Raw genomic sequence first — 15,745 nt, 5'->3', positions numbered from 1 at the left:
TGCCCACATAGAAATAATGCTCCTTGTGAGACCCATTACTATTCACGCATAGTACGATACACCTTTCATTGCCCCCACAGAGCCCAACACACACACTGATGCACCCCCACAGTACCCTCACACACTATATGATGCCCCCACAGTACCCTCACACACTATATGATGCCCTACAGTACCCCCCCCCCACACACACACACACTATATGATGCCCTACAGTATCCACACACACTATATGATGCCCTACGGTATCCACACACACACTATATGATGCCCTACAGCATCCACACACACACTATATGATGCCCCCACAGTACCCCCACACACACTATATGATGCCCCCACAGTATCCACACACACTATATGATGCCCTACAGTATCCACACACACACTATATGATGCCCTACAGTACCCCCACACACACTATATGATGCCCCCACAGTATCCACACACACTATATGATGCCCCAACAGTATCCACAGACACACCATATGATGCCCTACAGTACCCCACACATACTATATGATGCCCTACAGTACCCACATACACTATATGATGCCCCCACAGTATCCACACACACTATATGATGCCCCCACAGTATCCACACACACTATATGATGCCCCCACAGTACCCACATACACTATATGATGCCCCAACAGTATTCACAGACACACCATATGATGCCCTACAGTACCCACACATACTATATGATGCCCTACAGTACGACACACACTATATGATGCCCTACAGTACCGACACATACTATATGATGCCCTACAGTACCGACACACACTATATGATGCCCCACAGTATCCACACACACACTATATGATGCCCTACAGTATCCACACACACCCTATATGATGCCCTACAGTATCCACACACACACACTATATGATGCCCTACAGTATCCACACACACACTATATGATGCCCTATAGTACCCCCACACACACTATATGATGCCCTACAGTACCCCCACACACACTATATGATGCCCTACAGTACCCACACACACTATATGATGCCCTACAGTACCCACACACACTATATGATGCCCTACAGTACCCACATACACTATATGATGCCCCCACAGTATCCACACACACTATAAGATGCACCCACAGTATCCACACACACTATATGATGCCCCCACAGTATCCACACACACTATATGATGCCCTACAGTACCCACATACACTATTTGATGCCCCCACAGTATCCACAGACACACCATATGATGCCCTACAGTACCCACACATACTATATGATGCCCTACAGTACCGATAAACACTATATGATGCCCTACAGTACCGACACACACTATATGATGCCCCACAGTACCCACACACACTATATGATGCCCTACAGTACCCACACACACTATATGATGCCCTACAGTACCCACATACACTATATGATGCCCCCACAGTATCCACACACACTATAAGATGCACCCACAGTATCCACACACACTATATGATGCCCCCACAGTATCCACACACACTATATGATGCCCTACAGTACCCACATACACTATTTGATGCCCCCACAGTATCCACAGACACACCATATGATGCCCTACAGTACCCACACATACTATATGATGCCCTACAGTACCGATAAACACTATATGATGCCCTACAGTACCGACACACACTATATGATGCCCCACAGTACCCACACACACTATATGATGCCCTACAGTACCCACACACACTATATGATGCCCTACAGTACCCACATACACTATATGATGCCCTACAGTACCCACACACTATATGATGCCCTACAGTACCCCCCCCACACACACTATGATGCCCCACAGTATCCACACACACTATATGATGCCCTACAGTATCCACACACACTATATGATGCCCCCACATTAGCCACACACACTATATGATGCCCCCCTCACACCATCCACACACTCTATTATACCCTCTCTAGTACCCACAAATTTTATGATGCTCCCCCACAGTACCCAGACATACACAGTAAGATTCCCCCACAGTACCCACACACACTATATGATGCACCCACAGTATCCACACACACTATATGATACCCCCACAGTACCCACATACACTATTTGATGCCCCCACAGTATCCACAGACACACCATATGATGCCCTACAGTACCCACACATACTATATGATGCCCTACAGCACCGACAAACACTATATGATGCCCTACAGTACCGACACACACTATATGATGCCCCACAGTATCCACACACACACTATATGATGCCCTACAGTATCCACACACACACTATATGATGCCCTACAGTATCCACACCCACACTATATGATGCCCTACAGTATCCACACCCACGCTATATGATGCCTTACAGTATCCACACCCACACTATATGATGCCCTACAGTATCCACACCCACACTATATGATGCCCTACAGTACCCTCACACACTATATGATGCCCTACAGTACCCACACTATATGATGCCCTACAGTACCCCCCCACACACACACTATGATGCCCCACAGTATCCACATACACTATATGATGCCCTACAGTACCCACATACACTATATGATGCCCCCACAGTATCCACAGACACACCATATGATGCCCTACAGTACCCACACATGCTATATGATGCCCTACAGTACCGACACACACTATATGATGCCCTACAGTATCCACACACACTATATGATGCCCTACAGTATCCACACACACTATATGATGCCCTCACAGTAGCCACACACACTATATGATGCCCTACAGTATCCACACACACTATATGATGCCCTACAGTATCCACACACACTATATGATGCCCTACAGTATCCACACACACTATATGATGCCCTCACACCATCCACACACTCTATTATACCCTCTCTAGTACCCACAAATTTTATGATGCTCCCCCACAGTACCCAGACACACACAGTAAGATTCCCCCACAGTACCCACACACACTATACTGTATAATGCCCCCCCCCCACAGTCCACACACAGATACCCACAGTTGCCCCGACACACAGTATGATGCCCCCACATTGCCCTTCAACACACAGTATGATCCTCCAACATATTATACCCACAGCCTCCCACACACAATGCCCAGTCTCCACCTCACAGTATGATGCCCTCATATGGCCCTCAAACACAAAATGATACCCCCACACACCTCCTGCAGCAAAATGCCCACACTATATGAATTCCCCACAATGGTGCCCACACAAGCATTTCATTGCCCATGTCCTCTTTGATATCCCTGCTCTCTGCTGCCCAGTCAAGTGACTAGAAGGTCCTTGTTGGTCCTACAGTTCCTGCCGAGATGTGATGGTAAAGCAGAGATCTGACGGCTCTCTGCTCCAACACTGTCTTCAGCTGTACGTGTCCTCAGGATATATACTGTTGAAGGTGGCACATACCCCTGACCTCCTGGAACAGCTCCCAAAATTTGGGACTGTCCCACTGGATCAGAGTTGGATGGAAGGTATGTCTTTAAGTGATTAGCTGCTGACACTATAAGGGGCTCGGTAGCAATGTGTTGAGGAACTGTGGCCCACAGTGATAGAAGGATGTGGACAAGGGCTGCCAACGCTCTGAGGGTGTGAACCAAGCCTGCCAACACTCGGGGGGCGCAGAGACCAAGGCTGGAAATGCTGTAGGTACACAGAGCATGGCTGCCAACGATATGGAGGGCATATATTATGGCTCGTTCAGATTTTATTTTAGGAGAAAATAAAAATGTAAAAAAAAAAATATGAAAGCCGCAGCCATTCACAGAATACAGGCTGTAGTGGACAGACGTTCCTCGCTGCTCAGCTGCAGCATCGGTGTGACTCCTGCTTGTTATAAAGCCGCACTATTGTATCAGATAATAACTTACAATACAACTCCATCATATAAGACCGTGGCTGCACTTTACGTTCACAATCTGGAGAGCTCGGGGTAAATGCATTACATGCCAGTACTAGTACTATAGATACTGCAGCACGCCGAGAAGTGTCCAAGTCACTGCAGTATATCAGATATAATGGGTGCAGACAGGTACACGGAGCGTGCCGCCCTGCAGTACTGCGGAGCAACAGATGCAAAACAGATAAAAAGCATTTAGCAAACAATAAAATGTGCATAAAATTATATTTCTGTGTCCCAAAATGATATTCTGTAACTCACAATCATCATATTATTATGCTAGAAGGTTTTATAAAAGTTTATTTGCAACTAAAAGTTTATATAGTCACAATCATGTTCTCTCTCTCAACAGTTAGACGACTGACCGGCTGAGCCAAGCAAATACTACATATAATATATATTACATACGGTATATTGCACATTATTGCCCTGCAACGCTTCTGAGCCATAGAACAAAATTACCAAAATATATCTATACGATGTTGGTGCACGAAAGTCTATGGACCATTATATAATATATATTACACATGAAAACACAATGTATATTATTTACACACAAGCATTTGATGCCATATAAAATATATGTATAGAGTATTATATATACCAATATCCTAACGCATATGACGCTATAATATAGTGCTTCTATACGTCAATATCCACTATATAGAGTAGTATTGTATAGCACTAGTATTTGCCAGTAGCATCCTACTGTATACGGTAGTATAATATAGTGCTGGTATATACCAGCATCTTACAGTTACAGCAGCATAATATAGTGCTAGTATATGCCAGTAACCTAAAGTATATGGTAATATAGCACTAGTATATGCCAGCAACCTACAGTATACAGTAGTATAGTGCTAGTATATGTCAGTATCCTACAGTATAAGGTAGTATAGCGCCAGTATATGCCAGCATCCTACAGTATACGGTAGTATAGCGCTAGTATATGCCAGCATCCTACAGTATACGGTAGTATAGTGCTAGTATATGTCAGTATCCTACAGTATACGGTAGTATAGTGCTAGTATGTCAGTATCCTACAGTATACGGTAGTATAGCGCTAGTATATGTCAGTATCGTACAGTGTATGGTAGTATAGTACAGTGCTAGTATATGTCAGTATCTTACAGTATACGGTAGTATAATATAGTGCTAGTATATTTCAGTATCCTACAGTATACAGCAGTATAGTATAGTACTAGTATATGTCACTATCGTACACTATAGCATAATATATTATAGTGCTATTATATGTCAGTATCCTACAGAATATGGTGGTACAGTATAGCACTAGTATATGTCACTATCCTACAGTATATGGCAGGGCTGTGGAGTCGGTAAGTCAAACCTCCGACTCCTCAATTTCCATGCCTCCGACTCCCTCATACATGGCTCATGTTTAAGTGATAAATTTACTGTAGCACAGATTAATCTCAGCTAAAAGTCTAGACCCTTAGATCAGGAATACAACAGACATTTATAGGACATTTCATAACTTTCCCAAATTCTTATGAAAAAATATTCCCCACAAACTGCATTGAACTACTGTACCCAATTTATTATATATTTTAGTAGTCTGAGTCGGTCCATTTTATACCGACTCCAACTCCACCAAAATAGGCTCCGACTCCGACTCCACAGCCCTGGTATATGGTAGAACAGTTCAGTGCTAGTATATTTCAGTATCCTACAGTATACAGTTGTATAGTATAGTGCTAGTATATGCCAGTATCCTAGCGTATACAGCAGTATAGCACAGTGCTAGTATATGCCAGTATCCTACAGTATACAGTAGTATAGTATAGCACTGTATATGTCAGTATCCTACAGTATATAGTAGTATAGTATAGCGCTAGTATATGCCAGTATCCTACGGCATACAGTAGTATAGCACTAGTCTATGCCAGTATCCTACAGTATACAGTAGTATAGCACTAGTATGTCAGTATCCTACTGTATACAGTAGTATAGTACAGCGCTAGTATATGCCAGTATCCTACAGTATACAGTAGTATAGCACTAGTATATGCCAGTATCCTACAGTATACAGTAGTATAACACTAGTATATGCCAGTATCATACAGTATACAGTAGTATAGCACTAGTATATGCCAGTATCCTACAGTATACAGCAGTATAACACTAGTATATGCCAGTATCATACAGTATACAGTAGTATAGCACTAGTATATGCCAGTATCCTACAGTATACAGTAGTTTAGTATAGCGCTAGTATATGCCAGTATCCTACAGCATACAGTAGTATGGTATATCGCCAGTATATGTCAGTATCCTACAGTATACAGTAGTATGGTATAGCGCTAGTATATGTCAGTATCCTACAGTATACAGTAGTATAGTATAGAGGTAGTATATGCCAGTATCCTACAGTATACAGTAGTTTAGTATAGTGCTGGTATATACCAGTATCCTACAGTATACAGTAGTATAGCACAGTGCTAGTATATGCCAGTATCCTACAGTATACAGTAGTATAGTATAGCGCTAGTATATACCAGTATCCTACAGTATACAGTAGTATAGTATAGAGGTAGTATATGCCAGTATCCTACAGTATACAGTAGTATAGTATAGCGCTAGTATATGCCAGTATCCTACAGTATACAGTAGTATAGTATAGTACTAGTATATCAGTATCCTACAGTATACAGTAGTATAGCGCTAGTATATGCCAGTATCCTACAGTATACAGTAGTATAGTATAGCACTAGTATATGCCAGCATCCTACAGTATACAGTAGTATAGTATAGCACTAGTATATGTCAGTATCCTACAGTATACAGCAGTATAGTATAGTGCTAGTATAGGTCAGTATCCTACAGTATACAGTAATATAGTATAGTGCTAGTATAGGTCAGTATCCTACAGTATATGTTAGTATAGTATAGTGCTAGTATATGTGCCAGTATCCTACAGTATACAGTAGTATAGTGCTAGTATATGTCAGTATCCTACAGTATACAGTAGTATAGTATAGTGCTAGTATATGTGCCAGTATCCTACAGTATACAGTAGTATAGTATAGCGCTAGTATATGTCAGTATCCTACAGTATACAGTAGTATAGTATAGCGCAAGTATATGTCAGCATCCTACAGTATACAGTAGTATAGTATAGCGCTAGTACAGGTCAGTATCCTACAGTATATGTTAGTATAGTGTAGCGATAGTTTATGCCAGTATCCTATAGTATACAGTAGTATAGTGCTAGTATATGTCAGTATCCTACAGTATACAGTAGTATAGTATAGTGCTAGTATAGGTCAGTATCCTACAGTATATGGTAGTATAGTATAGTGCTAGTATATGCCAGTATATGGGGGCACTATATAACATGTTCAGACTATAGTATATGGCAATACAGTAAATCAATATATAAAAATGATCTTGAGAAAATAGACCCTAAAGATCAGAATAATTTTAGTCCATGGCTTCACAGTATAGCACACTCTACAGTACATGTCGGCATAGTATAGTACCACAGCTTGTGAATGTGCCTGGCACGATACAATGCCATTGTGTGTACTACAATGGGGAACACTTTATTCATATTGTATACCGTCACACTATATACCGTAGTGTACAGGTACACGCTACATTAAGCTCTCACAATAGGATGCCATGTAGTACAGCATTAGGGTAGGAGACACAACAGTACACGGCGTGGTGGCATGGCACACTGCAGTATGTGCTGACATAGTATAGCACGTTGGCATCACTGCAGTACACGGGGGGACGCTGCAGTCTGTACTGGCGGCTAGTGATCCTGTAGCACATGGTGTATACTAATCCAGCGCTCAGACATAGAGCAGACTGTGTGACACTGCAGAGATGAGACCCTTCTCTGCTCAGACAGCGAGCTGCTCTGTCATACTAACAAGTTCTCGCTGCCTCTCGCCCGTCTTCTCAAACACGGGGGGTGCTGTTTCCACCAAACTCGAAATGTGCCAGGATCAGCAAGAACAGTGGCAGACTTGCAGTGACTTGGCTGGGAGGCAAAATTAATTAGACATCAGGCTAATGTTCGCCCTCGTTATTAGAGGAAAAGACTATGCCAGCCTCAGCTGCTGCGGAGCTCTTGGGTGGAAGAACAAGTGTCAATCAAAGTTGCTGACTGACAAGTCAGCTCCGGCAGCCCTTGTGCCCTGCGGTACGGATCTCTGCATCCGAAAAAAGAAAGCCTCTTGTCCCAGTCTTACAAGGGTCTTATTATACGTCGTCACCCCCACCGCCCCCTGACTGCACAGCAGCTGGGCACACAACATGCAGATACCAAGCAGACAGCATCCGGCTGGTACAGACACTGCCAGTCAATATACAACGTTAACGCCATATTGGAACACTTCAGAAAAAAATATTATTAGGGTCAGGCTATATTGCATGGCACCTAGGGCACAAATTGGAAAAAAGGGGCGGTTGGCACTATTAAAGTGCCAGACTTGGAGTATGGTACTACAAGGGTTAACCGGGCATCAAAGATTCCAAAGGGTTAATATGAACCCAAAACTAAACCCAACAGCCGTATCCTGCCCAATCTGAACGGTGCCTCGACCCAGCAGCTGCTACCAAAGGCCACAAGACCCCCGGAGATCAACTTCTCCCCCCTCTAATAAAAAGTACAAAGCCATAGAGGATCTTACAGGACGTGCGGCGCAGTTCCTTGGCTCGGCTCAGTCATTACCTAGTATGGAGGAACGGTCTGCGTGTGTTTTCTCCCTCTGTCTTGTGCAAGTTAGTCTGTGAGTCAGCAGTAACACACATGAGGAGAGCGGGAGCCCTGCCGAGCTCGATGCAATGAATGTAGACTGGGAAAAAAAAAGGAGAATTTTGTTGGACGCGAGCCCTGCGCTGTAATTCAATTGCCTTTACTTTTCAATTACTGCATAGACTACTGGTAGCCGGAGGCAGGGGATGTGTGAGCATTGCTTACTGCCAGAGATGAGGGTAGGGGGTCCGTGCTCTATAGGACAGGAAGAGGTCCGAGTGCTAGTGATGAAACCGTAACCTGGAGCTGTCCCCGGGCTATCTGATCCGAGAACAGTCAGAACACCGGGCCGGGCAATGGATAATCAATGGCCGCCGTAATCCGTGCAGACCTGACATGTCCAGATCTGTTCTCACATTCTGAATGTGGACCCCGGCGGTGGTCCTAGATCAATTCCCTCAATGGGATCGGCACCGCTGATCCTGCAATTTGCCGACAGTGCAATCAAACTTTTTCCAAGATTTAGGTCGGATTCTGATAGATTGTTTCACGAGCTGTTTACAGATCCTAATGCCCCGGACTTACCTGAACTTCCAGCCTCATGGACACATATGGATCCATACGTTCGGCCAGGAGACCTTTGGTCAGTCCGGGGCATCATGATATGTATAAGGACCGTGAAATTATGCCCATCAGAACAAGTCTTTGCAGTTGTGCAATAATGGAAGTTTCTAAATTCTTAATTTTTGTATTTCTATTTTTTGGAAAGTTTAAGATCATATGTTAGGTTCAGATAGGGCAAGACAGGTTTCATGAATTTGTTGGAATCCTGGGGGAACCATTACTCAGGGCGACCATAGGCTGCAGCTTCTCTCAGGTTCACGATAGATTCAGTTGCTGAACAGACACATCTGACAAGAGTCTTTTTCAACAGTTTAACAGTGGAATTTAATCTGAATCATGTCCAATGCAATTCAGAGATATTACAGCAAAAATCTTCATTACAGTACAGTCTAATAGAGCAGGTACAGTAACGGCAGTCTCTTCAGCAGCACAGTTTAGCACAGATTAGATCTCTTAGCAGCACACTTCTGTGCATACACAACCACAGGCTTTTCCTTCCCAAGGACTCAATAGTACACAGCATTCTTTGTCCTGCATGGAGATGGAGAGGGTGAGGATTTGATGAGAGAGATGATCCCTGTGACACAATTCCTTCCAGTCCTTATCTTCCTGCCTGATAACTAGAGATGAGCGTTGTTCTACTCGAACTGTTCGCCAATCTCAAATTCGAGCCGTTCGGCGAACACGAACAATTTGAGAAAAATTCGGCTGTTCGAGGTTATGTTCGATAACTGTTCGTGCACCAAAATCATAACTGGATTTTTTCTCAGTAATGATGAAAATTAATGTTAATACGCAGTTTGAGTGTACAGCGGGGTGGGGGGAGGGGCAGGGGATGGATCTCTGCAGGAACAATGAAGATCTCCATTTTTTTTTTCTCTTTCCCGCATTTGCAGTGGGGAGGTGCAATCTGTCAGCCTATCAGCAGCGCACACACGGAGCGAAGTGCTTTTTTTCACACAAGCAAGGGCATGTGTCATTGGCAGTGTATGTCACATGTCCTTGCCCTATAAGACCAAGCCATTTTCCCCGTCGCCACCATTTTCTCACTGCGCAGCTGCGTGTTAGACGGCACCGCTGTTGCTGTGTGCGCTATACCTTGTTAATTTCAAGCCAATTTTCGCACAAATCTACAGATAGCTTGGGAGTAGGGAATAGTTGTGATTGCAGTCCTTTTAAGGACTAGGTTACAGCATTTCCTATGACTTTTATCAGGCAGGTCTGTGCTCTTAAATAGATAGGTTGTGGGAGTAAAGACTAATTGTAATTGGAGTCCTTTTCAGGACTAGGTTACATCAGTTCCTATCAGTTTTTGCCAGGCAGGTCTGTGCCAGTGCTGTGCAAGTTTTTTTCACAGCATTTGGCTGAATCTAGCAAAGCTAATCCTTTTTGGCCTATTGCAGAGTGTGTTAGTCAGTGGAGTAGCCTATCTGTGTTGCAAGATATACCACCTGTGTATAGAATTCCAATTTTTTTACTGCACCTAGTGAAGTAAAATCTTTTGGGCATAGCATCATTCTATTAGTCCATCTATACTGACCTCCATCAGGTTGCAAATTGAATATAATTTTTTTCTGCATCTAGCTCTGAAAAAATATTGGGCTTCTAGCTGTTATGTTCTGCTACCAAAGCTAAGGAAAGAGAGGAGATCTGTCCCTACTATAAGACTCAGCTGAATCCCTACGATGTAACAGGGAACCTGATCCTGCGATCAGACCTGCTAAAGTCCTAATCTAGTCTGTACGGAGACCTATAGATTTGGGGAGGGAATCCCTACAAGTACTAAGGACTGGGAGGAATATGGGACACCTCCTAACAGAAATAGTAGCAGACAGACGAACAAACAAAATAGATAGAACCTAGAGGTCCGTAGACCAAGCAAACTAACAGAGTTAGATACAGAGCACAGGCTAGCTAGAAAGTAGATATACAATGAAGTCCAGCAAAGCCAGAAGGGCGGAGCAGGATTAAATAGGCCAACAAGGTCATGTGACCAGCAAAGGAAAAAAAAACCTAACAGCAAGGTTCTAACAGTACCCCCCCTTCTAAGAGGATCCTCCGGATCCCCTAGGACCAGGCTTATCAGGAAATCTCCTGTGAAACGCTCTGATAAGTCTGGACGCGGAAACATCATCTGACCTCACCCAAGAGTTATCCTCGGGTCCGAAACCTTTCCAGGCCACAAGATACTGCAAACTACCTCTATACCGTCTAGAGTCAAGGATGCGAGAAATTTCATATTCCCCGTCCTCCACCACCGGAGGAACAGAGGCAGAGGCGTCACCATCCGACACAACAGCTTTTTTTAACAGAGAGACATGAAAGACCGGATTAATTCTCCAGGAGGTAGGAACCTCCAACCTAACAGCAGATTGGTTGACAACCTGAAGCACCTTAAAGGGCCCTACAAACTTGGGACCCAATTTCTTAGAAGGAATCCTCAACCGCAGATTCCTAGAGGACAACCAAACCATGTCACCAACAGCGAACAAAACCTCCTGTCGTTTCCTATCAAAGTAGTCTTTAGATTTTCTGTTGGCCTCCTGAAGATTACCACGCACATCCGTCCAAACTCTTTCCAAATCACCGGAAAAATTCTCCTCCTCAGGCACGGCAGATCCCAACTTGGAGAACGACCCAAACGACGGATGTCTCCCAGAACAACAAAAAAAAGGCGAACAACCAGCAGAAGAAGATGTATGATTGTTCAGAGCAAATTCGGCAAGTGGCAGAAACTCAGACCACCCCTCTTGATTGTCTGCCACAAAACAACGCAAGAACTGCTCAACATCCTGGTTTTTCCTTTCTGTCTGGCCATTAGATTCAGGATGATATCCGGACGAAAACGACAAATGAATTCCCAACCTGTCACAAAAGGCACGCCAAAAACGAGCCACGAACTGAGGACCCCTATCAGAAACAATGTCAGTAGGAACGCCATGAAGTCTGACAATTTCCTTGACAAAGGCCTTAGCGAGAGTTTTAGCGCAGGGCAGTTTGACGAAGGGAACCAAGTGACACATCTTGCTAAAACGGTCCACGACCACCCAGATGACAGTAAAACCCTCAGAGGGGGGAAGGTCAGTTATAAAGTCCATAGCCAAATGTGTCCAAGGAGCACTGGGGACCTCCAAAGGACAAAGCAACCCCGCAGCAGGAGTATGTGAGGACTTAGATCTAGCACATATAGTACATTGGCGCACCCACTTAATGACTTCCTTCTGCCATCCAGGCCACCAAAAACTGCGACCCACCAGTCTCTTGGTCTCAGAGATTCCGGGATGACCTGCCAACCGAGATTCGTGACACTCAACAAACAAATCTCTCCTAAAGGTCCCAGGCACAAACAACCTCCCATGAGGAGTGTTAGATGGGGCATTCTCCTGAGCTTTAAGAATCTCATCTTCCAAAACGGAGTCTAAAGCAGCTATCACAACACCTTCTTGTAAAATGTTTTCCTCTTTCTCAGCACCGACTATGGGAGAAAAACTGCGAGACAAGGCATCCGCCTTAACATTCTTAGTACCAGGGATGTAAGTAACGGAGAAATTAAACCGCGAGAAAAACAGTGCCCACCTAGCCTGACGGGCATTCAGGCGCTTGGCAGCGTCAAGATATATCAGATTTTTATGATCCGTAAGAACCTGAACGGGAAATTCCGCACCTTCCAAGAAGTGGCGCCAGTGTTCAAATGCGAGTTTAATAGCCAATAATTCCCGATTACCAATATCGTAATTCAATTCAGTCTCCGAAAATTTTTTTGAAAAAAATGCACAGGGATGTAATCCATCCCCGTTATCCTGCGACAATACTGCGCCAACCCCCACAGAGGAAGCATCAACCTCAACCAAAAACGGCCTAGTAACATCAGGCTGCATAAGGATGGGAGCAGAGGTGAACCTCTCCTTGAGATACACAAAAGCTTCAATGGCCTCAGAAGACCACTGAACCGCATCAGCACCTTTCCTGGTGAGATCAGTCAGAGGTTTGACAATACTAGAAAAAATTTTTATGAATTTTCTATAGTAATTGGCGAAACCCAAAAACCTCTGTATTGATTTCAAACCAATAGGCCTAGGCCATTCCTGCACAGCCTGAACCTTAACCGGATCCATCTCAAAACCTTTGCTGGAGATAATGTAGCCCAAAAAACTAATTCTCTGTACAGCGAACTCACATTTCTCCAGCTTAGCAAAAAGCGAATTGTCCATTAATAACTGTAATACCTCACGCACGCTCCGCCAATGAGACTCCAGATCTGGCGAATAAATCAAAATGTCATCCAAATACACAACCACATTTTTACCGATCAAAGGTCTAAGGATGTCATTAATCAGATTCTGAAAAAATGCAGGAGCATTAGTAAGACCAAAAGGCATAACCAGATTCTCAAAATGACCCACAGGAGTGTTAAAAGCAGTCTTCCATTCATCACCCTCCTTCATGCGCAACAGATTGTATGCCCCCTTAAGGTCAATTTTAGAGAACCACTTGGCCCCCAATAACTGGTTAAACAGATCAGGAATCAATGGCAGTGGGTAAGGATTGCGTACCGTAATTTTGTTAATCTCACGAAAATCCAGACAAGGACGTAAACCGCCGTCCTTTTTTTTTACAAAAAAAAAATCCAACCGCCACAGGAGACTTAGAGGGCCTAATGTGACCGGCGGCCAAACTTGTCTGTATGTATTCCTCCAAAGCCTTCCTCTCAGGAATAGTAAGGTTAAATAAACGACTTTTAGGAAGAGTCGCTCCAGGGACAAATTCAATAGAACAATCATAGTCTCTATGGGGAGGCAAAACCTGCGATTCTTTCTCAGAAAAAACTCTCCAAAAATCCTGAATAGGAACAGGCAATTCTCCCCTATCCAAAGCTGCAATACGCCCGTTACAACACTTGTCATAACATTTATGGCTCCAGGATTTAATTTCACTGGTAGACCAATCCAGTACAGGATTGTGAAATTTTAACCAGGGCAAACCCAATATTACTGGAGAAGGCAAGTTATTCAACACTACCAAATCCAATTTCTCATGGTGAACACCATTAATAGTGAGAGGAAATTCACTGACCTTGAGAGTAATATTCTTCAAAGGGGAGCCATCCACAGAAACCACAGCAATGGGGGATGATAAAGGTTCAGGTTTTAAATTGAGTTTTTCCACGAATCCCCCATCAATAACATTCAGTGTAGACCCGCAATCAACAAACACCCGAAATTCCATTAATTTTTCCTGAGCAATCGTGGAAGCAGCTAAAAATATACCCTTGGAATTTAAACAGGCAATACGGGCGTGACTGACCATTTTTTTTTCTTTCTTCATACGAAGCTCACAGCCTTTAATCAAATGACCAGATTTCCCGCAATAGAAACACAAGCCTTCTGAAAAACGACGGTGTTTTTCTTGAGAGCGAGGTGCCACCGATCCAATCTCCATCGGTTCACCACTGTTAGTACACACATTATCATAACCAGAAACTGACATAGCAGAGGATTTGCTCTCATTAACCCTAGCACGCAGTCTTCTGTCCACCCGTATAGCTAATTGCATAGCCTGTTGCAAATCCTCAGGTGTAGGATAAGCAATTAGCAGGTCTTTAACCTTTTCACTGAGCCCAGCAAGAAATAGACTTTTCAGAGCAGAATCGTTCCACCCTGTTTGAGTGGACCAACGACGAAAATGTGTACAATATTTTTCCATATTACCTGATCCTTGTTTTAAACATCTCAACTCAGTCTCAGCTGATGCCACACGGTCAGGATCATCATATAATAGTCCTAAAGCAGAAAAAAAACTATCCACTGATCTGAAGCATGTATCACTAGGTTGCAAAGAAAAGGCCCACTCCTGAGGCTCTTTGCGCAAAAGTGACATTATGAACCCTACGCGCTGGGATTCATCCCCAGAGGACTTGGGTCTCAAACGAAAATACAATAAGCAAGCATTTTTAAATGAAAAAAATTCTCGATGTTCACCAAAAAATAAATCCGGCAAACATACCTTAGGCTCCAAGAAATATGCTCCAGGACAGTTACTCACGTGCTGACGGAGCTCGGCCACTTCCAGAGAGAGTCCCTGCAGGTGTTTAGCCAAATCCTGAACCGACACCATGATGGAACAAAAAAAAAATCTTTCCTTAGAGAATTTACAGGCTGGACTTACTGTTATGTTCTGCTACCAAAGCTAAGGAAAGAGAGGAGATCTGTCCCTACTATAAGACTCAGCTGAATCCCTACGATGTAACAGGGAACCTGATCCTGCGATCAGACCTGCTAAAGTCCTAATCTAGTCTGTACGGAGACCTATAGATTTGGGGAGGGAATCCCTACAAGTACTAAGGACTGGGAGGAATATGGGACACCTCCTAACAGAAATAGTAGCAGACAGACGAACAAACAAAATAGATAGAACCTAGAGGTCCGTAGACCAAGCAAACTAACAGAGTTAGATACAGAGCACAGGCTAGCTAGAAAGTAGATATACAATGA

The 15,745-nt window shown here is 43.7% G+C and overlaps 1 protein-coding gene across 9 annotated transcripts in view; it reads right to left on the bottom strand.

The window, feature by feature from the left end:
* The window catches only part of NACC2 (NACC family member 2), a 209,015-nt gene that overhangs the window by 51,837 nt on the left and 141,433 nt on the right, over window positions 1-15,745 (bottom strand). The window contains exon 1 of one of the 9 annotated variants that reach the window (XM_073640150.1): window positions 8,607-8,735. The exons of 6 other annotated variants lie outside the window; for them this stretch is intronic. The gene's annotated coding sequence lies outside the window, so the exon portion shown is untranslated. Of the gene's footprint in view, window positions 1-8,565; window positions 8,736-15,745 lie in introns of those variants that run through there. 2 more of the 9 variants (XM_073640152.1, XM_073640154.1) reach the window with 2 other exon arrangements.

The sequence above is a fragment of the Phyllobates terribilis genome, unplaced genomic scaffold, assembly GCF_046119375.1.
Source record: "Phyllobates terribilis strain yellow unplaced genomic scaffold, ASM4611937v1 Scaffold_7__3_contigs__length_470593459, whole genome shotgun sequence".
NCBI classification, from domain to species: Eukaryota; Metazoa; Chordata; class Amphibia; order Anura; family Dendrobatidae; genus Phyllobates; species Phyllobates terribilis.
This window is presented reverse-complemented; position numbering and strand designations above follow the sequence as displayed.